General features: G+C 43.4%; 28 non-coding genes across 28 annotated transcripts; all 28 read left to right on the top strand.

Moving 5' to 3' along the window:
* Positions 1–109: 109 nt before the first annotated feature.
* TRNAF-GAA (transfer RNA phenylalanine (anticodon GAA)) lies at positions 110–182 on the top strand. Its single transcript has one exon. It is a non-coding gene; the product is annotated as a tRNA-Phe (tRNA).
* A 250-nt stretch (positions 183–432) lies between these two features.
* Positions 433–505, top strand: TRNAF-GAA (transfer RNA phenylalanine (anticodon GAA)). The gene has a single exon. It is a non-coding gene; the product is annotated as a tRNA-Phe (tRNA).
* A 1218-nt stretch (positions 506–1723) lies between these two features.
* TRNAF-GAA (transfer RNA phenylalanine (anticodon GAA)) lies at positions 1724–1796 on the top strand. The gene has a single exon. It is a non-coding gene; the product is annotated as a tRNA-Phe (tRNA).
* A 250-nt stretch (positions 1797–2046) lies between these two features.
* TRNAF-GAA (transfer RNA phenylalanine (anticodon GAA)) lies at positions 2047–2119 on the top strand. The gene has a single exon. It is a non-coding gene; the product is annotated as a tRNA-Phe (tRNA).
* A 249-nt stretch (positions 2120–2368) lies between these two features.
* On the top strand, positions 2369–2441 carry TRNAF-GAA (transfer RNA phenylalanine (anticodon GAA)). The gene has a single exon. It is a non-coding gene; the product is annotated as a tRNA-Phe (tRNA).
* A 250-nt stretch (positions 2442–2691) lies between these two features.
* TRNAF-GAA (transfer RNA phenylalanine (anticodon GAA)) lies at positions 2692–2764 on the top strand. The gene has a single exon. It is a non-coding gene; the product is annotated as a tRNA-Phe (tRNA).
* A 574-nt stretch (positions 2765–3338) lies between these two features.
* Positions 3339–3411, top strand: TRNAF-GAA (transfer RNA phenylalanine (anticodon GAA)). Its single transcript has one exon. It is a non-coding gene; the product is annotated as a tRNA-Phe (tRNA).
* Positions 3412–3660: 249 nt separating this feature from the next.
* On the top strand, positions 3661–3733 carry TRNAF-GAA (transfer RNA phenylalanine (anticodon GAA)). The gene has a single exon. It is a non-coding gene; the product is annotated as a tRNA-Phe (tRNA).
* A 250-nt stretch (positions 3734–3983) lies between these two features.
* On the top strand, positions 3984–4056 carry TRNAF-GAA (transfer RNA phenylalanine (anticodon GAA)). The gene has a single exon. It is a non-coding gene; the product is annotated as a tRNA-Phe (tRNA).
* An 893-nt stretch (positions 4057–4949) lies between these two features.
* On the top strand, positions 4950–5022 carry TRNAF-GAA (transfer RNA phenylalanine (anticodon GAA)). Its single transcript has one exon. It is a non-coding gene; the product is annotated as a tRNA-Phe (tRNA).
* Positions 5023–5594: 572 nt separating this feature from the next.
* Positions 5595–5667, top strand: TRNAF-GAA (transfer RNA phenylalanine (anticodon GAA)). Its single transcript has one exon. It is a non-coding gene; the product is annotated as a tRNA-Phe (tRNA).
* Positions 5668–6559: 892 nt separating this feature from the next.
* Positions 6560–6632, top strand: TRNAF-GAA (transfer RNA phenylalanine (anticodon GAA)). Its single transcript has one exon. It is a non-coding gene; the product is annotated as a tRNA-Phe (tRNA).
* A 1215-nt stretch (positions 6633–7847) lies between these two features.
* On the top strand, positions 7848–7920 carry TRNAF-GAA (transfer RNA phenylalanine (anticodon GAA)). Its single transcript has one exon. It is a non-coding gene; the product is annotated as a tRNA-Phe (tRNA).
* Positions 7921–8492: 572 nt separating this feature from the next.
* Positions 8493–8565, top strand: TRNAF-GAA (transfer RNA phenylalanine (anticodon GAA)). The gene has a single exon. It is a non-coding gene; the product is annotated as a tRNA-Phe (tRNA).
* Positions 8566–8815: 250 nt separating this feature from the next.
* Positions 8816–8888, top strand: TRNAF-GAA (transfer RNA phenylalanine (anticodon GAA)). The gene has a single exon. It is a non-coding gene; the product is annotated as a tRNA-Phe (tRNA).
* Positions 8889–11068: 2180 nt separating this feature from the next.
* TRNAF-GAA (transfer RNA phenylalanine (anticodon GAA)) lies at positions 11069–11141 on the top strand. The gene has a single exon. It is a non-coding gene; the product is annotated as a tRNA-Phe (tRNA).
* A 249-nt stretch (positions 11142–11390) lies between these two features.
* TRNAF-GAA (transfer RNA phenylalanine (anticodon GAA)) lies at positions 11391–11463 on the top strand. Its single transcript has one exon. It is a non-coding gene; the product is annotated as a tRNA-Phe (tRNA).
* Positions 11464–12357: 894 nt separating this feature from the next.
* On the top strand, positions 12358–12430 carry TRNAF-GAA (transfer RNA phenylalanine (anticodon GAA)). Its single transcript has one exon. It is a non-coding gene; the product is annotated as a tRNA-Phe (tRNA).
* A 904-nt stretch (positions 12431–13334) lies between these two features.
* Positions 13335–13407, top strand: TRNAF-GAA (transfer RNA phenylalanine (anticodon GAA)). Its single transcript has one exon. It is a non-coding gene; the product is annotated as a tRNA-Phe (tRNA).
* Positions 13408–13979: 572 nt separating this feature from the next.
* On the top strand, positions 13980–14052 carry TRNAF-AAA (transfer RNA phenylalanine (anticodon AAA)). Its single transcript has one exon. It is a non-coding gene; the product is annotated as a tRNA-Phe (tRNA).
* A 572-nt stretch (positions 14053–14624) lies between these two features.
* TRNAF-GAA (transfer RNA phenylalanine (anticodon GAA)) lies at positions 14625–14697 on the top strand. Its single transcript has one exon. It is a non-coding gene; the product is annotated as a tRNA-Phe (tRNA).
* A 572-nt stretch (positions 14698–15269) lies between these two features.
* On the top strand, positions 15270–15342 carry TRNAF-GAA (transfer RNA phenylalanine (anticodon GAA)). The gene has a single exon. It is a non-coding gene; the product is annotated as a tRNA-Phe (tRNA).
* A 250-nt stretch (positions 15343–15592) lies between these two features.
* On the top strand, positions 15593–15665 carry TRNAF-GAA (transfer RNA phenylalanine (anticodon GAA)). Its single transcript has one exon. It is a non-coding gene; the product is annotated as a tRNA-Phe (tRNA).
* A 573-nt stretch (positions 15666–16238) lies between these two features.
* TRNAF-AAA (transfer RNA phenylalanine (anticodon GAA)) lies at positions 16239–16311 on the top strand. The gene has a single exon. It is a non-coding gene; the product is annotated as a tRNA-Phe (tRNA).
* Positions 16312–18495: 2184 nt separating this feature from the next.
* Positions 18496–18568, top strand: TRNAF-GAA (transfer RNA phenylalanine (anticodon GAA)). The gene has a single exon. It is a non-coding gene; the product is annotated as a tRNA-Phe (tRNA).
* Positions 18569–18818: 250 nt separating this feature from the next.
* On the top strand, positions 18819–18891 carry TRNAF-GAA (transfer RNA phenylalanine (anticodon GAA)). Its single transcript has one exon. It is a non-coding gene; the product is annotated as a tRNA-Phe (tRNA).
* Positions 18892–19462: 571 nt separating this feature from the next.
* TRNAF-GAA (transfer RNA phenylalanine (anticodon GAA)) lies at positions 19463–19535 on the top strand. The gene has a single exon. It is a non-coding gene; the product is annotated as a tRNA-Phe (tRNA).
* Positions 19536–19785: 250 nt separating this feature from the next.
* On the top strand, positions 19786–19858 carry TRNAF-AAA (transfer RNA phenylalanine (anticodon AAA)). The gene has a single exon. It is a non-coding gene; the product is annotated as a tRNA-Phe (tRNA).
* Positions 19859–27354: the final 7496 nt, after the last annotated feature.

Below are 27354 nucleotides of genomic sequence, written 5' to 3'. Positions count from 1 at the left end.
AAGAACCAGAACAGCGTGAAAGACATGTAGTAATGAGCAACAGCTATAATAAAGCGGTTTTACCGAAGCGCAAGAACTGTTAGATCCCGCTGTCACTCTTCTCCTGTCTGCTGAAATAGCTCAGTTGGGAGAGCGTTAGACTGAAACTCTAAAGGTCCTTGGCTCGATCCCGGGTTTCGGCGTCCAGAGCACTTTTTTGTTAAATCTCTCGGTATACAAGTATTTTGCAATAATTCTAAAGAGTGAAACGGTTACGCAGGTGAACACACATGCTTGATAAAGAAAGGCTGATTCAGATTGTATCGCGACAGTAGGCGTTGCGAAAGAACCGGAAAAGCGTTAAAGACATGTAATAATGAGCAACAGCTATAATAAAGCGGTTTTACCGAAGCGCAAGAACTGTTAGATCCCGCTGTCACTCTTCTCCTGTCTGCTGAAATAGCTCAGTTGGGAGAGCGTTAGACTGAAACTCTAAAGGTCCTTGGCTCGATCCCGGGTTTCGGCGTCCAGAGCACTTTTTTGTTAAATCTCTCGGTATACAAGTATTTTGCAATACTTCTAACGAGTGAAACGGTTACGCAGGTGAACACACATGCTTGATAAAGAAATGCTCATTCAGATTGCATCGCGGCAGTAGGCGTTGCAAAAGAACCAGAACAGCGTGAAAGACATGTAATAATGTGCAACAGCTCTAATAAAGCGGTTTTACCCAAACCCAAGAACTGTTAAATCCCGCTTTCACTCTTCTCCCGTAGGCCGAAATAGCTCCGTTCGGAGAGCGTTAGACCGAAAATCTAAAGGTCCTCGGCTCGATCCTGTGTTTCGGCGTCCAAAGCAATTTTGTGTTAAATCTGTCGGTATACAAGTATTTTGCAATAATTCTAACGAGTGAAACGGTTACGCAGGTGAACACACATGCTTGATAAAGAAATGCTGATTCAGATTGCATCGCGGAAGTAGGCATTGCAAAAGAACCAGAACAGCGTGAAAGACATGTAGTAATGTGCAACAGCCCTAATAAAGCAGTTTTACCGAAACGCAAGAACTGTTAAATGCCGCTTTCACTCATCTCCCGTATGCCGAAATAGGTCAGTTCGGAGAGCGTTAGACTGAAAATCTAAAGGTCCTTGGCTCGATCCCGGGTTTCGCCGTCCAGAGCACTTTTTTGGTAAATCTCTCGGTATACAAGTATTTTGCAATAATTCTAACGAGTGAAATGGCTACGCAGGTGAAAACACATGCTTGATGAAGAAATGCTTATTCAGATTGCATCGCGGCAGTGGGCGTTGCAAAAGAACCGGAACAGCGTTAAAGACATGTAATAATGTGCAACAGCTCTAATAAAGCGGTTTTGCCGAAACGCAAGAACTGTTAAATCCCGCTGTCTCTCTTCTTCCGTCTGCCGAAATAGCTCAGTTGGGAGAGCGTTAAACTGAACATCTAAAGGTCCTTGGCTGGATCTCGGATTTCGGCGTCCAAAGCACGATTTGTTAAATCAGTCGGTATACAAGTATTTTGCAATAATTCTAACGAGTAAAACGGTTACGCACGTGAACACACATGCTTGATAAAGAAATGCTGATTCAGATTGCATCGTGGCAGTAGGCGTTGCAAAAGAACCGGAACAGCGTGAAAGACATGAAATAATGTGCAACAGCTCTAATAAAGAGATTTTACCCAAACGCAAGGACTGTTAAATCCCGCTGTCACTCTTCTCCCGTCTGCCGAAATAGCTCAGTTGGGAGAGCGTTAAACTGAACATCTAAAGGTTCTTGGCTCGATCCCGGGTTTCGGCGTCCGAAGCACTTTTTTGTTAAATCTGTCGGTATACAATATATTTCGCAATAATTCTAACGAGTGAAACGGTTACGCAGGTGAAAACACATGCTTGATGAAGAAATGCTTATTCAGATTGCATCGCGGCAGTGGGCGTTGCGAAAGAACCGGAACAGCGTTAAAGACATTTATAATGTGCAACAGCTCTAATAAAGCAGTCTTGCCGAAACGCAAGAACTGTTAAATCCCGCTGTCATTCTTCTCCCGTCTGCCGAAATAGCTCAGTTGGGAGAGCGTTAAACTGAACATCTAAAGGTCCTTGGCTGGATCCCGGGTTTCGGCGTCCAAAGCACGATTTGTTAAATCCGTCGTTATACAAGTATTTTGCAATAATTCTAACGAGTGAAACAGTTACGCAGGTGAACACACATGCTTGATAAAGAAAGGCTCATTCAGATTGCATCGCGACAGTAGGCGTTGCGGAAGAACCGGAACAGCGTGAAAGACATGTAATAATGTGCAACAGCTCTAATAAAGCGATTTTACCCAAACGCAAGAACTGTTAAATCCCGCTGTCACTCTTCTCCCGTCTGCCGAAATAGCTCAGTTGGGAGAGCGTTAAACTGAACATCTAAAGGTCCTTGGCTCGATCCCGGGTTTCAGCGTCCAAAGCACTTTTTTGTTAAATCTGTTGGTATACAAGTATTTCGCAATAGTTCTAACAAATGAAACGGTTACGCAGGTGAACACACCTGCTTGATAAAGAAATGCTGATTCAGATTGCATCGCGGGAGTAGGCATTGCAAAAGAACCAGAACAGCGTGAAATGCACGTAATAATGTGCAACAGCTCTAATAAAGCGGTTTTACCGAAACGCAAGAACTCTTAAATCCCGCTGTCACTCTTCTCCTGTCTGCTGAAATAGCTCAGTTGGGAGAGCGTTAGACTGAAACTCTAAAGGTCCTTGGCTCGATCCCGGGTTTCGGCGTCCAGAGCACTTTTTTGTTAAATCTCTCGGTATACAAGTATTTTGCAATACTTCTAACGAGTGAAACGGTTACGCAGGTGAACACACATGCTTGATAAAGAAATGCTGATTCAGATTGCATCGTGGCAGTAGGCGTTGCAAAAGAACCGGAACAGCGTGAAAGACATGAAATAATGTGCAACAGCTCTAATAAAGTGGTTTTACCGATACACAAGAATTGTTAAATCCCGCTTTCACTCTTCTTCCGTCTGCCGAACTAGCTCAGTTTGTAGAGTGTATAGACTGAACATCTAAAGGTCCCTGGCTTGATCCCGGGTTTCGGCGTCCAAAGCACTTTTTCGTTAAATCTGTCGGTAGACAAGTATTTTGCAATAATTTTAACGAGTGAAACGATTAAGCAGGTCAACACACATGCTTGATAAAGAAATGCTGATTCCGATTGCATCGCGGCAGTAGGCATTGCAAAAGAACCGGAGCAGCGTGAAAGACATGTAGTAATCTGCAACAGCCCTAACAAAGCAGTTTTACCGAAATGCAAGAACTGTTAAATGCCGCTTTCACTCTTCTTCCGTATGCCGAAATAGCTCAGTTGGGAGAGCGTTAGACTGAAAATCTAAAGGTCCTTGGCTCGATCCCGGGTTTCGTCGTCCAAAGCACGATTTGTTAAATCTCTCGGTATACAAGTATTTTGCAATACTTCTAACGAGTGAAACGGTTACGCAGGTGAACACACATGCTTGATAAAGAAATGCTGATTCAGATTGCATCACGGCATTAGGCGTTGCAAAAGAACCGGAACAGCGTGAAAGACATGTAATAATGTGCAACAGCTCTAATAAAGAGATTTTACCCAAACGCAAGGACTGTTAAATCCCGCTGTCACTCTTCTCCCGTCTGCCGAAATAGCTCAGTTGGGAGAGCGTTAAACTGAACATCTAAAGGTTCTTGGCTCGATCCCGGGTTTCGGCGTCCGAAGCACTTTTTTGTTAAATCTGTCGGTATACAATATATTTCGCAATAATTCTAACGAGTGAAACGGTTACGCAGGTGAAAACACATGCTTGATGAAGAAATGCTTATTCAGATTGCATCGCGGCAGTGGGCGTTGCGAAAGAACCGGAACAGCGTTAAAGACATTTATAATGTGCAACAGCTCTAATAAAGCAGTCTTGCCGAAACGCAAGAACTGTTAAATCCCGCTGTCACTCTTCTCCCGTCTGCCGAAATAGCTCAGTTGGGAGAGCGTTAAACTGAACATCTAAAGGTCCTTGGCTGGATCCCGGGTTTCGGCGTCCAAAGCACGATTTGTTAAATCCGTCGTTATACAAGTATTTTGCAATAATTCTAACGAGTGAAACGGTTACGCAGGTGAACACACATGCTTGATAAAGAAAGGCTGATTCAGATTGCATCGCGACAGTAGGCGTTGCGAAAGAACCGGAACAGCGTGAAAGACATGTAATAATGTGCAACAGCTCAAATAAAGCGATTTTACCCAAACGCAAGAACTGTTAAATCCCGCTGTCACTCTTCCCCCGTCTGCCGAAATAGCTCAGTTGGGAGAGCGTTAAACTGAACATCTAAAGGTCCTTGGCTCGATCCCGGGTTTTGTCGTCCAAAGCACGATTTGTTAAATCTGTCGGTATACATGTATTTTGCAATAATTCTAAAGAGTGAAACGGTTACGCAGGTGAACACACATGCTTGATAAAGAAAGGCTGATTCAGATTGCATCGCGACAGTAGGTGTTGCGAAAGAACCGGAACAGCGTGAAAGACATGTAATAATGAGCAGCAGCTTTAATAAAGCGGTTTTAGCGAAGCGCAAGAACTGCTAGATCCCGCTGTCACTCTTCTCCCGTCTGCAGAAATAGCTCAGTTGGGAGTGCGTTAATCTGAACATATAAAGGTCCTTGGCTCGATCCCGGGTTTTGTCGTCCAAAGCACGATTTGTTAAATCTGTCGGTATACATGTATTTTGCAAGAATTCTAACGAGTGAAACGGTTATGCAGGGGAACACACATGCTTGATAAAGAAATGCTGATTCAGATTGCATGGCGGCAGTAGGCGTTTCAAAAGAAGCGGAACCGCGTGAAAGACATGTAGTAATGTGCAACAGCCCTAATAAAGCAGTTTTACCGAAACGCAAGAACTGTTAAATGCCGCTTTCACTCTTCTCCCGTTTGCCGAAATAGCTCAGTTCGGAGAGCGTTAGACTGAAAATCTAAAGGTGCTTGGCTCGATCCCGGGTTTCGGCGTCCAGAGCACTTTTTTGTTAAATCTCTCGGTATACAAGTATTTTGCAATACTTCTAACGAGTGAAACGGTTACGCAGGTGAACACAGAAGCTTGATAAAGAAATGCTGATTCAGATTGCATCGTGGCAGTACGCGTTGCAAAAGAACCGGAACAGCGTGAAAGACATGTAATAATGTGCAACAGCTGTAATAAAGCGATTTTACCCAAACGCAAGGACTGTTAAATCCCGCTGTCACTCTTCTCCCGTCTGCCGAAATAGCGCAGTTGGGAGAGCGTTAAACTGAACATCTAAACGTCCTTTGCTCGATTCCGGGTTTCTGCGTCCAAAGCACTTTTTTGTTAAATCTGTCGATATACAAGTATGTTGCATCAATTCTGAGGAGTGAAACGGTTACGCAGGTGAACACACATGCTTGATATAGAAATGCTGATTAAGACTGCATCGCGGCAGTAGGCGTTGCAAAAGAACAGGAACAGCGTGAAAGACATGAGTAATGTGCAACAGCCCTAATAAAGCAGTTTTACCGAAACGCAAGAACTGTTAAATGCCGCTTTCACTCTTCACCCGTATGCCGAAATAGCTCAGTTCAGAGAGCGTTAGACTGAAAATCTAAAGGTCCTTGGCTCGATCCCGGGTTTCAGCGTCCAAAGCACTTTTTTGTTAAATCTCTCGGTTCATAAGTACTTCGCAATAATTCTAACGAGTGAAACGTTTACGCAGGTGAACACACCTGCTTAGTAAAGAAATGCTAATTCAGAATGCATCTCAACAGTAGGCGTTGCAAAAAACCGGAACAGCCTGAAGACATGTAGTAATGTGCAACAGCTCTAATAAAGCAGTTTTACCGAAGCGCAAGAACTGCTAGATCCCGCTGGCACTCTTCTCCCGTCTGCTGAAATAGCTCAGTTGGAAGAGCGTTAATCTGAACATATAAAGGTCCTTGGCTCGATCCCGGGTTTCGTCGTCCAAAGCACGATTTGTTAACTCTGTCGGTATACAAGTATTTTGCAAGAATTCTAACAAGTTAAACAGTTATGCAGGTGAACACACATGCTTGATAAAGAAATGCTGAATCAGATTGAATCGCGGCAGTAGGCGTTGCAAAAGAACCGGAACAGCGTGAAAGACATGTAATAATGTGCAACAGCTCTAATAAAGCGGTTTTACCGAAACGCAAGAACTCTTAAATCCCGCTGTCATTCTTCTCCCGTCTGCCGAAATAGCTCAGTTGGGAGAGCGTTAAACTGAACATCTGAAGGTCCTTTGCTCGATCCCGGGTTTTGGCGTCCAAAGCAATTTTGTGTTAAATCTGTTGGTATACATGTATTTTGCAATACTTCTAATGAGTGAAACGGTTACGCAGGTGAAAACACATGCTTGATGAAGAAATGCTTATTCAGATTGCATCGCGGCAGTGGGCGTTGCGAAAGAACCGGAACAGCGTTAAAGACATTTATAATGTGCAACAGCTCTAATAAAGCAGTCTTGCCGAAACGCAAGAACTGTTAAATCCCGCTGTCACTCTTCTCCCGTCTGCCGAAATAGCTCAGTTGGGAGAGCGTTAAACTGAACATCTAAAGGTCCTTGGCTGGATCCCGGGTTTCGGCGTCCAAAGCACGATTTGTTAAATCCGTCGTTATACAAGTATTTTGCAATAATTCTAACGAGTGAAACGGTTACGCAGGTGAACACACATGCTTGATAAAGAAAGGCTGATTCAGATTGCATCGCGACGGTAGGCGTCGCGAAAGAACCGGAACAGCGTGAAAGACATGTAATAATGTGCAACAGCTCAAATAAAGCGATTTTACCCAAACGCAAGAACTGTTAAATCCCGCTGTCACTCTTCCCCCGTCTGCCGAAATAGCTCAGTTGGGAGAGCGTTAAACTGAACATCTAAAGGTCCTTGGCTCGATCCCGGGTTTTGTCGTCCAAAGCACGATTTGTTAAATCTGTCGGTATACGTGTATTTTGCAATAATTCTAAAGAGTGAAACGGTTACGCAGGTGAACACACATGCTTGATAAAGAAAGGCTGATTCAGATTGCATCGCGACAGTAGGTGTTGCGAAAGAACCGGAACAGCGTGAAAGACATGTAATAATGAGCAACAGCTTTAATAAAGCGGTTTTAGCGAAGCGCAAGAACTGCTAGATCCCGCTGTCACTCTTCTCCCGTCTGCTGAAATAGCTCAGTTGGGAGTGCGTTAATCTGAACATATAAAGGTCCTTGGCTCGATCCCGGGTTTTGTCGTCCAAAGCACGATTTGTTAAATCTGTCGGTATACATGTATTTTGCAATAATTCTAAAGAGTGAAACGGTTACGCAGGTGAACACACATGCTTGATAAAGAAAGGCTGATTCAGATTGCATCGCGACAGTAGGTGTTGCGAAAGAACCGGAACAGCGTGAAAGACATGTAGTAATGTGCAAAAGATCTAATAAAGCGGTTTTACCGAAGCGCAAGAACTGTTAGATTCCGCTGTCTCTCTTCTCCCGTCTGCTTAAATAGCTCAATTGGGAGAGCGTTATTCTGAACATATAAAGGTCCTTATATCGATCCCGGGTTTCGGCGTTCAAAGCACGATTTGGTAAATCTGCCGGTATACAAGTATTTTGCAAGAATTCTAACGAGTGAAACGGTTATGCAGGGGAACACACATGCTTGATAAAGAAATGCTGATTCAGATTGCATGGCGGCAGTAGGCGTTTCAAAAGAAGCGGAACCGCGTGAAAGACATGTAGTAATGTGCAACAGCCCAAATAAAGCAGTTTTACCGAAACGCAAGAACTGTTAAATGCCGCTTTCACTCTTCTCCCGTTTGCCGAAATAGCTCAGTTCGGAGAGCGTTAGACTGAAAATCTAAAGGTGCTTGGCTCGATCCCGGGTTTCGGCGTCCAGAGCACTTTTTTGTTAAATCTCTCGGTATACAAGTATTTTGCAATACTTCTAACGAAGGAAACGGTTACGCAGGGGAACACAGAAGCTTGATAAAGAAATGCTGATTCAGATTGCATCGTGGCAGTACGCGTTGCAAAAGAACCGGAACAGCGTGAAAGACATGTAATAATGTGCAACAGCTGTAATAAAGCGATTTTACCCAAACGCAAGGACTGTTAAATCCCGCTGTCACTCTTCTCCCGTCTGCCGAAATAGCGATGTTGGGAGAGCGTTAAACTGAACATCTAAACGTCCTTTGCTCGATCCCGGGTTTATGCGTCCAAAGCACTTTTTTGTTAAATCTGTCGATATACAAGTATGTTGCATCAATTCTGAGGAGTGAAACGGTTACGCAGGTGAACACACATGCTTGATATAGAAATGCTGATTAAGACTGCATCGCGGCAGTAGGCGTTGCAAAAGAACAGGAACAGCGTGAAAGACATGAGTAATGTGCAACAGCCCTAATAAAGCAGTTTTACCGAAACGCAAGAACTGTTAAATGCCGCTTTCACTCTTCACCCGTATGCCGAAATAGCTCAGTTCAGAGAGCGTTAGACTGAAAATCTAAAGGTCCTTGGCTCGATCCCGGGTTTCGGCGTCCAGTGCACTTTTTTGTTAAATCTCTCGGTATACAAGTATTTTGCAATACTTCTAACGAGTGAAACGGTTACGCAGGTGAACTCACATGCTTGATAAAGAAATGCTGATTCAGATTGCATCGCGGCAGTAGGCGTTGCAAAAGAACCGGAACAGCGTGAAAGACATGTAGTAATGTGCAACAGCTCTAATAAAGCGATTTTACCCAAACGCAAGAACTGTTCAATCCCGCTGTCACTCTTCTCCTGTTTGCCGAAATAGCTCAGTTGGGAGAGCGTTAAACTGAACATCTAAAGGTCCTTGGCTCGATCCCGGGTTTCAGCGTCCAAAGCACTTTTTTGTTAAATCTCTCGGTTCATAAGTACTTCGCAATAATTCTAACGAGTGAAACGTTTACGCAGGTGAACACACCTGCTTAGTAAAGAAATGCTAATTCAGAATGCATCTCAACAGTAGGCGTTGCAAAAAACCGGAACAGCCTGAAGACATGTAGTAATGTGCAACAGCTCTAATAAAGCAGTTTTACCGAAGCGCAAGAACTGCTAGATCCCGCTGGCACTCTTCTCCCGTCTGCTGAAATAGCTCAGTTGGGAGAGCGTTAATCTGAACATATAAAAGTCCTTGGCTCGATCCCGGGTTTCGTCGTCCAAAGCACGATTTGTTAACTCTGTCGGTATACAAGTATTTTGCAAGAATTCTAACAAGTTAAACAGTTATGCAGGTGAACACACATGCTTGATAAAGAAATGCTGAATCAGATTGAATCGCGGCAGTAGGCGTTGCAAAAGAACCGGAACAGCGTGAAAGACATGTAATAATGTGCAACAGCTCTAATAAAGCGGTTTTACCGAAACGCAAGAACTCTTGAATCCCGCTGTCATTCTTCTCCCGTCTGCCGAAATAGCTCAGTTGGGAGAGCGTTAAACTGAACATCTGAAGGTCCTTTGCTCGATCCCGGGTTTTGGCGTCCAAAGCAATTTTGTGTTAAATCTGTTGGTATACATGTATTTTGCAATAATTCTAATGAGTGAAACAGTTACGCAGGTGAAAACACATGCTTGATGAAGAAATGCTTATTCAGATTGCATCGCGGCCGTGGGCGTTGCAAAAGAACCAGAACAGCGTTAAAGACATTTATAATGTGCAACAGCTCTAATAAAGCAGTCTTGCCGAAACGCAAGAACTGTTAAATCCCGCTGTCACTCTTGTCCCGTCTGCCGAAATAGCTCAGTTGGGAGAGCGTTAAACTGAACATCTAAATTTCCTTGGCTGGATTCCGGGTTTCGTCGTCCAAAGCACGATTTGTTAAATCCGTCGTTATACAAGTATTTCGCAATAATTCTAACGAGTGAAACGGTTACGCAGGTGAAAACACATGCTTGATGAAGAAATGCTTATTCAGATTGCATCGCGGCAGTGGGCGTTGCAAAGAACCGGAACAGCGTTAAAGACATTTAATAATGTGCAACAGCTCTAATAAAGCAGTCTTGCCGAAACGCAAGAACTGTTAAATCCCGCTGTCACTCTTCTCCCGTCTGCCGAAATAGCTCAGTTGGGAGAGCGTTAAACTAAACAACTAAAGGTCCTTGGCTGGATCCCGGGTTTTGGCGTCCAAAGCACGATTTCTTAAATCCGTCGTTATACAAGTATTTTGGAATAATTCTAACGAGTGAAACGGTTGCGCAGGTGTACACACATGCTTGATAAAGAAAGGCTGATTCAGAGTGCATCGCGACAGTCGGCGTTGCGAAAGAACCGGAACAGCGTGAAATACATGTACTAATGAGCAACAGCTTTAATAAAGCGGTTTTACTGAAACGCAGGAACTGTTAGATGCCGCTGTCACTCTTCTCCTGTCTGCTGAAATAGCTCAGTTGGGAGAGCGTTAAACTGAACATCGAAAGGTCCTCGGCTCGATCCCGGGTTTCGGCGTCCAGAGCACTTTTTTGTTAAATCTCTCGGTATACATGTATTTTGCAATACTTCTAACGAGTGAATCGGTTACGCAGGTGAACACGCATGCTTGATAAAGAAATGCTGATTCAGATTGCATTGCGGCAGTAGGCGTTGCAAAAGAACCGGAACAGCGTGAAAGACATGTAATAATGTGCAACAGCTCTAATAAAGAGATTTTACCCAAACGCAAGGACTGTTAAATCTCGCTGTCACTCTTCTCCCGTCTGCCGAAATAGCTGAGTTGGGAGAGCGTTAAACATAACATCTAAACGTCCTTTGCTCGATCCCGGGTTTCTGCGTCCAAAGCACTTTTTTGTTAAATCTGTGGGTATACAAGTATTTTGCATCAATTCTGAGGAGTGAAACGGTTACGCAGGTGAACACACATGCTTGATGAAGAAATGCTTATTCAGATTGCATCGCGGCAGTGGGCGTTGCGAAAGAACCGGAACAGCGTTAAAGACATTTATAATGTGCAACAGCTCTAATAAAGCAGTCTTGCCGAAACGCAAGAACTGTTAAATCCCGCTGTCACTCTTCTCCCGTCTGCCGAAATAGCTCAGTTGGGAGAGCGTTAAACTGAACATCTAAAGGTCCTTGGCTGGATCCCGGGTTTCGGCGTCCAAAGCACGATTTGTTAAATCCGTCGTTATACAAGTATTTTGCAATAATTCTAACGAGTGAAACGGTTACGCAGGTGAACACACATGCTTGATAAAGAAAGGCTGATTCAGATTGCATCGCGACAGCAGGCGTTGCGAAAGAACCGGAACAGCGTGAAAGACATGTAATAATGTGCAACAGCTCTAATAAAGCGATTTTACCCAAACGCAAGAACTGTTAAATCCCGCTGTCACTCTTCCCCCGTCTGCCGAAATAGCTCAGTTGGGAGAGCGTTAAACTGAACATCTAAAGGTCCTTGGCTCGATCCCGGGTTTCAGCGTCCAAAGCACTTTTTTGTTAAATCAGTTGGTATACAAGTATTTCGCAATAGTTCTAACAAATGAAACGGTTACGCAGGTGAACACACCTGCTTGATAAAGAAATGCTGATTCAGATTGCATCGCGGGAGTAGGCATTGCAAAAGAACCAGAACAGCGTGAAATACACGTAATAATGTGCAACAGCTCTAATAAAGCGGTTTTACCGAAACGCAAGAACTCTTAAATCCCGCTGTCACTATTCTCCCGTCTGCAGAAATAGCTCAGTTGGGAGAGCGTTAAACTGAACATCTAAACGTCCTTTGCTCGATCCCGGGTTTCTGCGTCCAAAGCACTTTTTTGTTAAATCTGTGGGTATACAAGTATTTTGCATCAATTCTGAGGAGTGAAACGGTTACGCAGGTGAACACACATGCTTGATAAAGAAATGCTGATTCAGATTGCATCGTGGCAGTAGGCGCTGCAAAAGAACCGGAACAGCGTGAAAGACATGAGTAATGTGCAACAGCTCTAGTAAAGCAGTTTTACCGAAGCGCAAGAACTGCTAGATCCCGCTGTCACTCTTCTCCCGTCTGCTGAAATAGCTCAGTTGGGAGTGCGTTAATCTGAACATATTAAGGTCCTTGGCTCGATCCCGGGTTTTGTCGTCCAAAGCACGATTTGTTAAATCTGTCGGTATACATGTATTTTGCAATAATTCTAAAGAGTGAAACGGTTACGCAGGTGAACACACATGCTTGATAAAGAAAGGCTGATTCAGATTGCATCGCGACAGTAGGTGTTGCGAAAGAACCGGAACAGCGTGAAAGAGATGTAATAATGAGCAACAGCTTTAATAAAGCGGTTTTAGCAAAGCGCAAGAACTGTTAGATCCCGCTGTCACTCTTCTCCTGTCTGCTGAAATGGCTCAGTTGGGAGAGCGTTAGACTGAAACTCTAAAGGTCCTTGGCTCGATCCCGGGTTTCGGCGTCCAGAGCACTTTTTTGTTAAATCTCTCGGTATACAAGTATTTTGCAATACTTCTAACGAGTGAAACGGTTACGCAGGTGAACACACATGCTTGATAAAGAAATGCTCATTAAGATTGCATCGCGACAGTAGGCGTTGCAAAAGAACCGGAACAGCGTGAAAGACATGTAATAATGTGCAACAGCTCTAATAAAGCGGTTTTACCGAAACGCAAGAACTCTTAAATCCCGCTGTCATTCTTCTCCCGTCTGCCGAAATAGCTCATTTGGGAGAGCGTTAAACTGAACATCTAAACGTCCTTTGCTCGATCCCGTCGATCCCAGGTTTCTGCGTCCAAAGCACTTTTTTGTTAAATCTGTCGGAATACAAGTATTTTGCATCAATTCTGAGGAGTGAAACGGTTACGCAGGTGAACACACATGCTTGATAAAAAAAATGCTGATTCAGATTGCATCGCGGCTGTAGGCGTTGCAAAAGAACCGGAACAGCGTGAAAGACATGAGTAATGTGCAACAGCTGTAATAAAGCAGTTTTACCGAAGCGCAAGAACTGCTAGATCCCGCTGTCACTCTTCTCCCGTCTGCTGAAATAGCTCAGTTGGGAGAGCGTTAATCTGAACATATAAAGGTCCTTGGCTCGATCCCGGGTTTCGTCGTCCAAAGCACGATTTGTTAAATCTGTCGGTATACATGTATTTTGCAATAATTCTAACGAGTGAAACGGTTACGCAGGTGAACACACATGCTTGATAAAGAAAGGCTGATTCAGATTGTATCGCGACAGTAGGTGTTGCGAAAGAACCGGAACAGCGTGAAAGACATGTAATAATGAGCAACAGCTTTAATAAAGCGGTTTTAGCGAAGCCCAAGAACTGTTAGATCCCGCTGTCACTCTTTTCCTGTCTGCTGAAATAGCTCAGTTGGGAGAGTGTTAAACTGAACATCTAAAGGTCCTTGGCTCGATCCCGGGTTTCGGCGTCCAGAGCACTTTTTTGTTAAATCTCTCGGTATACAAGTATTTTGCAATACTTCTAACGAGTGAAACGGTTACGCAGGTGAACACGCATGCTTGATAAAGAAATGCTGATTCAGATTGCATTGCGGCAGTAGGCGTTGCAAAAGAACCGGAACAGCGTGAAAGACATGTAATAATGTGCAACAGCTCTAATAAAGCGATTTTACCCAAACGCAAGAACAGTTAAATCCCGCTGTCACTCTTCTCCCGTCTGCCGAAATAGCTCAGTTGGGAGAGCGTTAAACTGAACATCTGAAGGTCCTTTGCTCGATCCCGGGCTTCTGCGTCCAAAGCACTTTTTTGTTAAATCTGTCAGTATACAAGTATTTTGCATCAATTCTGAGGAGTGAAATGGATACGCAGGTGAATACACATTCTTGATAAAGAAATGCTGATTCAGATTGCATCGCGACAGTAGGTGTTCGAAAGAACCGGAACAGCGTGAAAGACATGTAATATTGTGCAACAGCTCTAATAAAGCGATTTTACCCAAACGCAATAACTGTTAAATCTTGCTTTCACTCTTCTCCCGTAGGCCGAAATAGCTCAGTTCGGAGAGCGTTAGACTAAAAATCTAAAGGTCCTTGGCTCGATCCCGGGTTTCGGCGTCCAAAGCAATTTTGTGTTAAATCTGTCCGTATACAAGTATTTTGCAATATTTCTAACGAGTGAAACGGTTACGCAGGTGAACACACATGCTTGATAAAGAAATGCTGATTCAGATTGCATCGCGGAAGTAGGCGTTGCAAAAGAACCGGAACAGCATGAAAGACATGTAGTAATGTGCAAAAGCTCTAATAAAGCGGTTTTACCAAAGCGCAAGAACTGTTAGATCCCGCTGTCTCTCTTCTCCCGTCTGCTGAAATAGCTCAGTTGGGAGAGCGTTAAACTGAACATATAAAGGTCCTTATATCGATCCCGGGTTTCGGCGTTCAAAGCACAATTTGTTAAATCTGCCGATATACAAATATTTTGCAATAATTCTAACGAGTGAAACGGTTACGCAGGGGAACACACATGGTTGATAAAGAAATGCTGATTCAGATTGCATGGCGGCAGAAGGCGTTGCAAAAAAACCGGAACTGCGTGAAAGACATGTAGTAATGTGCAACAGCCCTAATAAAGCAGTTTTACCGAAACGCAAGAACTGTTAAATGCCGCTTTCACTCTTCTCCCGTATGCCGTAATAGCTCAGTTCGGAGAGCGTTAGACTGAAAATCTAAAGGTCCTTGGCTCGATCCCGGGTTTCGGCGTCCAGAGCACTTTTTTGTTAAATCTCTCGGTATACAAGTATTTTGCAATACTTCTAACGAGTGAAACGGTTACGCAGGAGAACACACATGCTTGATAAAGAAATGCTGATTCAGATTGCATCGCGGAAGTAGGCATTGCAAAAGAACCGGAACAGTGTGAAAGACATGTAATAATGAGCAACAGCTTTAATAAAGCGCTTTTACCGAAGCGCAAGAACTGTTAGATCCCGCTGTCTCTCTTCTCCCGTCAGCTGAAATGGCTCAGTTGGGAGAGCGTTAAACTGAACATATAAAGGTCCTGATATCGATCCCGGGTTTCGGCGTTCAAAGCACGATTTGTTAAATTTGCCGGTATACAAGTATTTTGCAATAATTCTAACGAGTGAAACGTTTACGCAGAGGAACACACATGCTTGATAAAGAAATGCTGATTCAGATTGCATGGCGGCAGTAGGCGTTGCAAAAGAACCGGAACCGCGTGAAAGACATGTAGTAATGTGCAACAGCCCTAATAAAGCAGTTTTACCGAAACGCAAAAACTGTTAAATGCCGCTTTCACTCTTCACCCATATGCCGAAATAGCTCAGTTCAGAGAGCGTTAGACTGAAAATCTAAAGGTCCTTGGCTCGATCCCGGGTTTCGGCGTCCAGTGCACTTTTTTGTTAAATCTCTCGGTATACAAGTATTTTGCAATACTTCTAACGAGTGAAACGGTTACGCAGATGAACACACATGCTTGATAAAGAAATGCTGATTCAGATTGCATCGCGGCAGTAGGCGTTGCAAAAGAACAGGAACAGCATGAAAGACATGTAGTAATGTGCAACAGCTCTAATAAAGCGATTTTACCCAAACGCAAGAACTGTTAAATCCCGCTGTCACTCTTCTCCTGTCTGCCGAAATAGCTCAGTTGGGAGAGCGTTAAACTGAACATCTAAAGGTCCTTGGCTCGATCCCAGGTTTCAGCGTCCAAAGCACTTTTTTGTTAAATCTCTCGGTTCATAAGTACTTCGCAATACTTCTAACAAGTTAAACAGTTATGCAGGTGAACACACATGCTTGATAAAGAAATGCTGAATCAGATTGAATCGCGGCAGTAGGCGTTGCAAAAAAACCGGAACAGCGTGAAAGACATGTGTTAATATGCAACAGCTCTTATAAAGCGGTTTTACCGAAACGCAAGAACTGTTAAATCCCGCTGTAACTTTTCTCCCGTCTGCCGAAATTGCTCAGTTGGGAGAGCGTTAAACTGAACATCTGAAGGTCCTTGGCTCAATCCCGGGTTTTGGCGTCCAAAGGAATTTTGTGTTAAATCTGTTGGTATACAAGTATTTTGCAATAATTCTAATGAGTGAAACGGTTACGCAGGTGAAAACACATGCTTGATGAAGAAATGCTTATTCAGATTGCATCGCGGCCGTGGGCGTTGCAAAAGAACCGGAACAGCGTGAAAGACATGTATTAATGTGCAACAGCTCTAATAAAGCGATTTTACCCAAACGCAAGGACTGTTAAATCCCGCTGTCACTCTTCTCCCGTCTGCCGAAATAGCTCAGTTCGGAGAGCGTTAGACTAAAAATCTAAAGGTCCTTGGCTCGATCCCGGGTTTCGGCGTCCAAAGCAATTTTGTGTTAAATCTGTCGGTATACAAGTATTTTGCAATATTTCTAACGAGTGAAACGGTTACGCAGGTGAACACACATGCTTGATAAAGAAATGCTGATTCAGATTGCATCGCAGCAGTAGGCGTTGCAAAAGAACTGGAACAGCATAAAAGACATGTAGTAATGTGCAAAAGCTCTAATAAAGCGGTTTTACCGAAGCGCAAGAACTGTTAGATCCCGCTGTCTCTCTTCTCCCGTCTGCTGAAATAGCTCAGTTGGGAGAGCGTTAAACTGAACATATAAATGTCCTTATATCGATCCCGGGTTTCGGCGTTCAAAGCACGATTTGTTAAATCTGCCGGTATACAAGTATTTCGCAATAATTCTAACGAGTGAAAAGGTTACGCAGGGCAACACACATGCTTGATAAAGAAATGCTGATTCAGATTGCATGGCGGCAGTAGGCGTTGCAAAAGAACCAGAACCGCGTGAAAGACATGTAGTAATGTCCAACAGCTCTAATAAAGCGATTTTACCCAAACGCAAGAACTGTTAAATTCCGCTGTCACTCTTCTCCCGTCTGCCGAAATAGCTCAGTTGGGAGAGCGTTAAACTGAACATCTAAATGTCCTTGGCTCGATCCCGTGTTTCAGCGTCCAAAGCACTTTTTTGTTAAATCTGTCGGTATACAAGTATTTCGCAATAATTCTAACGAGTGAAACGGTTACGCAGGTGAACACACCTGCTTGATAAAGAAATGCTGATTCAGATTGCATCGCGGAAGTAGGCATTGCAAAAGAACCAGAACAGCGTGAAATACACGTAATAATGTGCAACAGCTCTAATAAAGCGGTTTTACCAAAACGCAAGAACTCTTAAATCCTGCTGTCACTCTTCTCCCGTCTGCCGAAATAGCGCAGTTGGGAGAGCGTTAAACTGAACATCTAAAGGTCCTTGGCTCGATCCCAGGTTTCAGCGTCCAAAGCACTTTTTTGTTAAATCTCTCGGTTCATAAGTACTTCGCAATACTTCTAACAAGTTAAACGGTTACGCAGGTGAACACACATGCTTGATAAAGAAATGCTGATTCAGATTGCATCGCGGCAATAGGCGTTTCAAAAGAACCGGAAAAGCGTGAAAGACATGAGTAATCTGCAACAGCTCTAATAAAGCAGTTTTACTGAAGCGCAAGAACTGGTAGATCCCGCTGTCACTCTTCTCCCGTCTGCTGAAAAAGCTCAGTTGGGAGAGCGTTAATAGGAACATATAAAGGTCCTCGGCTCGATCCCGGGTTTCGTCGTCCAAAGCACGATTTGTTAAATCGGTCGGTATACATGTGTTTTGCAATAATTCTAACGAGTGAAACGGTTACGCAGGTGAACACACATGCTTGATAAAGAAAGGCTGATTCAGATTGCATCGCAACAGTAGGTGTTGCGAAAGAACCGGAACAGCGTGAAAGACATGTAATAATGAGCAACAGCTTTAATAAAGCGGTTTTACCGAAGCGCAAGAACTGTTAGATCCCGCTGTCACTCTTCTCGTGTCTGCTGAAATAGCTCAATTGGGAGAGTGTTAAACTGAACATCTAAAGGTCTTTGGCACGATCCCGGGTTTCGGCGTTCAAAGCACTTCTTTGTTAAATCTGTCGGTACACAAGTTTTTTGAAATAGTTCTAACGAGTGAAACGGTTACGCAGGTAAACACACATGCTTGATAAAGAAATGCTGATTCAGATTGCATCACGGCAGTAGGCGTTGCAAAAGAACCGGAACAGCATGAAAGACATGTAGTAATGTGCAAAAGCTCTAATAAAGCGGTTTTACCGAAGCGCAAGAACTGTTAGATCCCGCTGTCTCTCTTCTCCCGTCTGCTGAAATAGCTCAGTTGGGAGAGCGTTAAACTGAACATATAAAGGTCCTTATATCGATCCCGGGTTTCGGCGTTCAAAGCACGATTTGTTAAATCTGCCGGTATACAAGTATTTTGCAATAATTCTAACGAGTGAAAAGGTTACGCAGGGGAACACACATGCTTGATAAAAAAATGCTGATTCAGATTGCATGGCGGCAGTAGGCGTTGCAAAAGAACCAGAACAGCGTGAAATACACGTAATAATGTGCAACAGCTCTAATAAAGCGGTTTTACCGAAACGCAAGAACTGTTAAATCCCGCTGTCACTTTTCTCCCGTCTGCCGAAATAGCTCAGTTGGGAGAGCGTTTAACTGAACATCTGAAGGACCTTGGCTCGATCCCGGGTTTCGGCGTCCAAAGCAATTTTGTGTTAAATCTGTCGGTATACAAGTATTTTGCAATAATTCTAACGAGTGAAACGGTTACGCAGGTGAAAACACATGCTTGATGAAGAAATGCTTATTCAGATTGCATCGCGGCAGTGGGCGTTGCAAAAGAACCGGAACAGCGTTAAAGACATTTAATAGGGTGCAACAGCTCTAATAAAGCAGTCTTGCCAAAACGCAAGAACTGTTAAATTCCGCTGTCACTCTTCTCCCGTCTGCCGAAATAGCTCAGTTGGGAGAGCGTTAAACTGAACATCTAAAGGTCCTTGGCTGGATCCCGGGTTTCGGCGTTCAAAGCACGATTTGTTAAATCCGTCGTTATACAAGTATTTTGCAATAATTCTAACGAGTGAAACGGTTACGCAGGTTAACACACCTGCTTGATAAAGAAATGCCGATTAAGATTGCATCTCGGAAGTAGGCGTTGCAAAAGAACCGGAACAGCATGAAAGACATGTAGTAATGTGCAAAAGCTCTAATAAAGCGGTTTTACCAAAGCGCAAGAACTGTTAGATCCCGCTGTCTCTCTTCTCCCGTCTGCTGAAATAGCTCAGTTGGGAGAGCGTTAAACTGAACATATAAAGGTCCTTATATCGATCCCGGGTTTCGGCGTTCAAAGCACGATTTGTTAAATCTGCCGGTATACAAGTATTTTGCAATAATTCTAACGAGTGAAACGGTTACGCAGGGGAACACACATGGTTGATAAAGAAATGCTGATTCAGATTGCATGGCGGCAGTAGGCGTTGCAAAAAAACCGGAACTGCGTGAAAGACATGTAGTAAAGTGCAACAGCCCTAATAAAGCAGTTTTACCGAAACGCAAGAACTGTTAAATGCCGCTTTCACTCTTCTCCCGTATGCCGTAATAGCTCAGTTCGGAGAGCGTTAGACTGAAAATCTAAAGGTCCTTGGCTCGATCCCGGGTTTCGGCGTCCAGAGCACTTTTTTGTTAAATCTCTCGGTATACAAGTATTTTGCAATACTTCTAACGAGTGAAACGGTTACGCAGGAGAACACACATGCTTGATCAAGAAATGCTGATTCAGATTGCATCGCAGAAGTAGGCTTTGCAAAAGAACCGGAACAGCGTGAAAGACATGTAATATTGTGCAACAGCTCTAATAAAGCGATTTTACCCAAACGCAATAACTGTTAAATCTTGCTTTCACTCTTCTCCCGTAGGCCGAAATAGCTCAGTTCGGAGAGCGTTAGACTAAAAATCTAAAGGTCCTTGGCTCGATCCCGGGTTTCGGCGTCCAAAGCAATTTTGTGTTAAATCTGTCCGTATACAAGTATTTTGCAATATTTCTAACGAGTGAAACGGTTACGCAGGTGAACACACATGCTTGATAAAGAAATGCTGATTCAGATTGCATCGCGGTAGTAGGCGTTGCAAATGAACTGAAACAGCATAAAAGACATGTAGTAATGTGCAAAAGCTCTAATAAAGCGGTTTTACCGAAGCGCAAGAACTGTTAGATCCCGCTGTCTCTCTTCTCCCGTCTGCTGAAATAGCTGAGTTGGGAGAGCGTTAAACTGAACATATAAATGTCCTTATATCGATCCCGGGTTTCGGCGTTCAAAGCACGATTTGTTAAGTCTGCCGGTATACAAGTATTTTGCAATAATTTTAACGAGTGAAAAGGTTACGCAGGGGAACACACATGCTTGATAAAGAAATGCTGATTCAGATTGCATGGCGGCAGTAGGCGTTGCAAAAGAACCGGAACCGCGTGAAAGACATGTAGTAATGTCCAACAGCTCTAATAAAGCGATTTTACCCAAACCCAAGAACTGCTAAATCCCGCTGTCACTCTTCTCTCGTCTGCTGAAATAGCTCAGTTGGGAGAGCGTTATTCTGAACACATAAAGGTCCTTGGCTCGATCCCGGGTTTCGTCGTCCAAAGCATGATTTGTTAAATCTGTCGGTATAGATGTATTTTGCAATAATTCTAACGAGTGAAACGGTTACGCAGGTGAACACACCTGCTTGATAAAGAAATGCTGATTCAGATTGCATCGCGGAAGTAGGCATTGCAAAAGAACCAGAACAGCGTGAAATACACGTAATAATGTGCAACAGCTCTAATAAAGCGGTTTTACCAGAACGCAAGAACTCTTCAATCCTGCTGTCACTCTTCTCCCGTCTGCCGAAATAGCGCAGTTGGGAGAGCGTTAAACTGAACATCTAAACGTCCTTTGCTCGATCCCGGGTTTCTGGGTCCAAAGCACTTTTTTCTTAAATCTGTCGGTATACAAGTATTTTGCATCAATTCTGAGGAGTGAAACGGTTACGCAGGTGAACACACATGCTTGATAAAGAAATGCTGATTCAGATTGCATCGCGGCAGTAGGCGTTTCAAAAGAACCGGAACAGCGTGAAAGACATGAGTAATCTTCAACAGCTCTAATAAAGCAGTTTTACCGAAGCGCAAGAACTGGTAGATCCCGCTGTCACTCTTCTCGTGTCTGCTGAAATAGCTCAATTGGGAGAGCGTTAAACTGAACATCTAAAAGTCCTTGGCTCGATCCCGGGTTTCGGCGTCCAAAGCACTTTTTTGTTAAATCTGTCGGCATACAAGTATTTCGCAATAATTCTAACGAGTGAAACGGTTACGGAGGTGAACACACCTGCTTGATAAAAAAATGCTGATTCAGATTGCATCGCGGGAGTGGGCATTGCAAAAGAACCAGAACAGCGTGAAATACACGTAATATAGTGCAACATCTCTAATAAAGCGGTTTTACCGAAACGCAAGAACTCTTAAATCCCGCTGTCACTCTTCTCCCGTCTGCCGAAATAGCTCAGTTGGGAGAGCGTTAATCTGAACATATAAAGGTCCTTGGCTCGATCCCGGGTTTCGTCATCCAAAGCACGATTTATTAAATCGGTCGGTATACATGTATTTTGCAATACTTCTAACGAGTGAAACGGTTACGCAGGTGAACACACATGCTTGATAAAGAAATGCTAATTCAGATTGCATCGCGGCATTTGGCGTTGGAAAAGAACCGGAACAGCATGAAAGACATGTAGTAATGTGCAGAAGCTCTAATAAAGCGGTTTTACCGAAGCGCAAGATCTGTTAGATCCCGCTGTCTCTCTTCTCCCGTCTTCTGAAATAGCTCAGTTGGCAGAGCGTTAAACTGAACATATAAAGGTCCTTGGCTCGATCCCGGATTTCGTCGTCCAAAGCACGATTTGGTAAATCTGTCGGTATACAAGTATTTTGCAAGAATTCTAACGAGTGAAACGGTTACGCAGGTGAAAACACATGCTTGATGAAGAAATGCTTATTCAGATTGCATCGCGGCAGTGGGCGTTGCAAAAGAACCGGAACCGCGTTAAAGACATTTAATATAGTGCAACAGCTCTAATAAAGCAGTCTTGCTGAAACGCAAGAACTGCTAAATTCCGCTGTCACTCTTCTCCCGTCTGCCGAAATAGCGCAGTTGGGAGAGCGTTAAACTGAACATCTAAACGTCCTTTGCTCGATCCCGGGTTTCTGCGTCCAAAGCACTTTTTTGTTAAATCTTTCGATATACAAGTATTTTGCATCAATTCTGAGGAGTGAAACGGTTACGCAGGTGAACACACATGCTTGATAAAAAATGCTGATTCAGACTGCATCGCGGCAGTAGGCGTTGCAAAAGAACAGGAACAGCGTGAAAGACATGAGTAATGTGGAACAGCTCTAATAAAGCAGTTTCACCGAAGCTCAAGAACTGCTAAATCCCGCTGTCACTCTTCTCCCGTCTGCTGAAATAGCTCAGTTGGGAGAGCGTTATTCTGAACATATAAAGGTCCTTGGCTCGATCCCGGGTTTCGTCGTCCAAAGCATGATTTGTTAATGCTTGGCAGTTTGGCAGCAGTGCTCGCAAGCTTCACGTCGCTAACAGGTTTTCTCTGTACGCAGCTGATCACATTCCTGGGATCGTTATCGCCGCACACTGCAAGCAGTACCACTGACGAGAGCACTATTTCGGACAGCCAAATCGGCGCACATTGTGACGACATACAGTGCAGTTCTACGCCATCTACAAGAAGTGGCTGCGGAACGAATTGCGCCTGCGCGGATGACGTGTCCCCAGAACACGAGCACTTCATAAGTCAGGAAACTTCCGCTCTGACGGCAGTTTGGCAGCAGTGCTCGCAAGCTTCACGTCGCTAACAGGTTTTCTCTGTACGCAGCTGATCACATTCCTGGGATCGTTATCGCCGCACACTGCAAGCAGTACCACTGACGAGAGCACTATTTCGGACAGCCAAATCGGCGCACATTGTGACGACATACAGTGCAGTTCTACGCCATCTACAAGAAGTGGCTGCGGAACGAATTGCGCCTGCGCGGATGACGTGTCCCCAGAACACGAGCACTTCATAAGTCAGGAAACTTCCGCTCTGACGGCAGTTTGGCAGCAGTGCTCGCAAGCTTCACGTCGCTAACAGGTTTTCTCTGTACGCAGGTGAGAATTTCACTACTGCACCTAAACTCTGTTATTGCTAGCACTGCTGCCAAGCACCATTGTATACGTTGTGTCAACTGCTGTTGTCTTGTTGAAGGATGAATAAGGAACTAGACGTATTTCAGCGAGAGATACGGAAGGAACTCCGCGATTTTAAAAAAAGTGTGGACTATAGTAGTGCAGTGTGTGATGACATAAAGCCGCTCTCCGAAGAGATAAGATCGTTACGAAAAGAACTCGCAGATGCGCGAAAGGCAAACGATATTCTCATGATGGAGACGAAGAAATTACGCATGAAAGTCGAGGACCTGGAGGCGTATACCAGAGCAAACAACCTTGAAATCAAGGGCGTGCCCAATGAAGGTGACCCTTCCGAAGTAGTCCAGAATATTTGCTCAGCAGTCGGGGAACCCATCACTTCCACAGATATTGATGTTTGTCACAGAATGGGAACAAAAAATCCCGATGTAAAGAATATCATTGTACGATTTGTTCGCCGGGAGAAACGAGATGCCGTCCTGGCTAAGGCCAAGAGGGCACGTCTTTCTGCTAACAAAATTGGTTTCCAGTCAACCGATCCTATATTTGTCAATGAAAACCTAACCCAGCTTGGGAAACAACTCCTAGGCGCAACCATAGCTAAGAAGCGTGGCGTTGGATGGAAATACGTGTGGACGCGCAATGGAAAAATTTTTGCCAGGAAAACGGAATCATCAGAGGTGCTCAGAATTGCTGAACGCGACGATTTAGAAAAGATGTGCCGCTAGGTATCGAACAGGCACTCTGAATTGATACAGTCTGCTGCGAAATGGCGTTATTTGACAGTTGTCAATACCATGATGCAGACAGTTTTAACAAAGCGGTCACGCATATTGGAAGGCACTTCAGTGCTTTACATTTGAACGTGCGCAGTATTAAAAATAAGGTTTCTGATCTCAGCATGTTCCTCGATTCCTTAGCTATAAAATTCGATGTAATTTCGCTTTCCGAGACATGGCTCGCTCCTAATGACTGTCCTTCACAACTACAGTCTTACAAATACAATGGTGTTACCAGGACTAATAGTCGTGGCGGAGGCGTTGCTTTGTACGTGAAGGACTGTATTCCTCATGATATTATTGATGAGCTAACCTTTTTGACGACTACCGTTGAATGTATTACAATCCGATTACCAAATGTTCTAGTTACTGCAGTGTATCGGCCACCCGCAAGCAGCAAATCTGATTTTCTTGTTATTTTTGAAACCATTATATCTAAGCTTCACTCGTTCCGCGTGCCATTTTTTCTGATGGGTGACGTAAATATGAACATGCTAAGCGATGACGTTGCCACTATACAGTTTGAAACTATTCTGTCCACCTATTGTAGTGAAAACACTATCGGTCTGCCTAGCCGAATCACGGACCATAGCGCCACTCTTCTGGACGTCTGTATCACAAACGTGCCGACGAATAAGACTTTTACAGGCTTATTTTCACTCGACCTTAGTGACCACTTACCCATTTTTGCTCTTTTTTCCACTGCAACGAATAAGCCTAGGTACAATGAAAAAACAACGTACCGCGTCATAAACCAGCTCACCCTAGAAAAATTTCGTTCTGAAATAACCCATACGGACTGGTCTTTTGTGTACGCTGAGCGAAATTCAGATCACGCATATAGCGCTTTCTCGCGCTATCTGAAAGCATGTTATGACAACAGTTTTCCTATGGTGACATACACAATAAAGAAAACGAAAATTCGTAAACCATGGATCAACAAGAATCTTCACAAAAGAATCAAAACGAAAAACAAAATGTATCATAAGTTTGTCCAAACACGCGACCTAGAGGTGCTGAAAAAATTCAAAACGTATCGCAATAAGCTAAACGCCGACATACGCAAGGCTAAGAAGATTTATTATGAATGCCTATTCGCCAAGATTTATAATGATCCTCGTAAACTGTGGAATGAAGTGAATAACCTGGGACAATTTACCGAAAGTAAAATGCGTATTAATGTCAAAGCCTTCTCCCAAGATATGAGCGACGAAGCAGCTATCACGGCTATGAACGAATATTTTGCCCATTCTGGTGATTATGTGCCTCTTTCAGGACATTGTACGCAAGAAAGGATTACCCGTAGAACGAGAGAGCCTAACACAATCAGTCTAAGTCCAGTGACACCTTCAGAGGTACACAGCTCGATAATTAGACTACGTAACAATGTCGCAAGAGGCGCTGATGACTTAAGTGCAGCGCCCTTGAAGCACGTTGCGGACCTTATATCGGAGCCCTTGGCTCATATTATTAATTGCATGTTAGTTTCTGGTATTTTCCCCTCAGAACTCAAGGTTGCGCGTGTATGTCCTGTGCACAAAGGCGGTGCTTTGAATGACATTTCTAATTATAGGCCTATCTCTGTTTTACCAGTGCTATCGAAGGTATTTGAGAGTGCCATAAATTGTAGACTAAGGAACTTTCTTTCAAAGTATCAAATAATAAACCCTGCTCAGTATGGTTTCCAGAAAGGAAAGTCCACTGAATTAGCCCTATTAAACGTAAAAGAGGTCATACTGAACAATTTTGAAAAAAGACTATATACAGTAGGACTGTTCCTTGACCTGAGGAAGGCTTTCGATAGCATAAAACATGACATTCTAGAAGAAAAATTATTTGACTATGGATTGCGTGGCGCTGCTCTTAAACTTATTACGAATTACTTATCTGATAGAAAACAATATGTTACACTCGGAAGCTTAGCGTCAGAAGCAACTGAACTTAAGCAAGGCGTTCCACAAGGTTCTATCTTAGGACCCTTGTTATTTATACTTTATATAGATGATATATGTAATATCCCATACACAGAAAAACTAGTCATGTACGCAGATGACACGAATGCCTTTTTCAGTGCTGATACAGTGGCCGATCTTCAAGTTACTGTAACTAATTATTTAAGACACCTGGAACTGTGGCTCCATGAAAACAAGCTTGACTTAAACGCAAGTAAAACAAAATATGTTATATTTAGGCCTCCTAATAAGCCATGCATTACACTGAATTTCTCCTTTCAAGGCACCACGCTGGAATGTGTTAAAACGCAAAAATTTCTAGGAGTATGGTTTGAGGAAAACATGTCATGGAACATACATATATCAAAACTTGTCTCTGAATTAGGTAAAACTGTTGGCTGCATGTATAAGTTATCAGACCTTGTACCATTATGGCTTAAAAAGGCTATATACTACGCCCATTTCTATTCTCGGTTATCTTACTGCGCACTAGTATGGGCAAAAACGTCTGCTCAGAACCTCAACAAACTAGAGACGTTACAGAAAAAGGTTCTTAGAATATTTGAAAAATTTTATGGGCTTCCTAGCGAACTACGTACTCATCAGCTCTTTATAAATCATGATCTTATTAGAGCAAGTGACCTTTACACATATAAACTAATACTTTATATTCAGAAAAACAAACTTCATCAGCATTCAATTGACAGCTCCTGTCGATACGCTCTCCGAAATCAACTAAGACCAGTTCCCTTTTCTCGCACACGTTACGGAGAATGCCTTCTACACCACCAGATACCAACAATATTGAACAAATTCTTAACCAGTATCGACTTCGAACTGCCTGAACGTATATTCAAGAAACATGTACGAAGTATGTTGTTACACGCATAGGAATTGCTCAAACAGCACTAGCTATCTTTCGTTATCATGTTTTTTACATGTTTTCTTTCCTTTTTGTATAAGAATTGTTGTTTTGCGCATATGCCTACAAGATTTATGCGACCTACGTGAAATTATGTATGTATTTTGTTCACTAAAAGGAAAAAGTACTAAGCTCTCATTTTGGCTTATGCATGTACAGTGAATTACGCGATATTTTTGTAAAATGCCTGCTGCTCTGGAACGGGTTCTTGGGCTCTCTCAAGATGTCTCCGACATCTTTTCGCCTAAGGACCTCCGACTTGATGTTGTTGGAAATAAACTTGACTTGACTTGACTTGAAATCTGTCGGTATAGATGTATTTTGCAATAATTCTAACGAGTGAAACGGTTACGCAGGTGAACACACATGCTTGATAAAGAAAGGTTGATTAAGATTGTATCGCGACAGTAGGTGTTGCGAAAGAACCGGAACAGTGTGAAAGACATGTAATAATGAGCAACAGCTTTAATAAAGCGCTTTTACCGAAGCGCAAGAACTGTTAGATCCCGCTGTTCTCTTTCTCCCGTCAGCTGAAATGGCTCAGTTGGGAGAGCGTTAAACTGAACATATAAAGGTCCTGATATCGATCCCG

Source organism: Rhipicephalus microplus, chromosome X, assembly GCF_043290135.1.
Source record: "Rhipicephalus microplus isolate Deutch F79 chromosome X, USDA_Rmic, whole genome shotgun sequence".
Classification (NCBI taxonomy): Eukaryota; Metazoa; Arthropoda; class Arachnida; order Ixodida; family Ixodidae; genus Rhipicephalus; species Rhipicephalus microplus.
The sequence above is the reverse complement of the archived record's forward strand: the minus strand, read 5'-3'. Positions and strand labels throughout refer to the sequence as shown.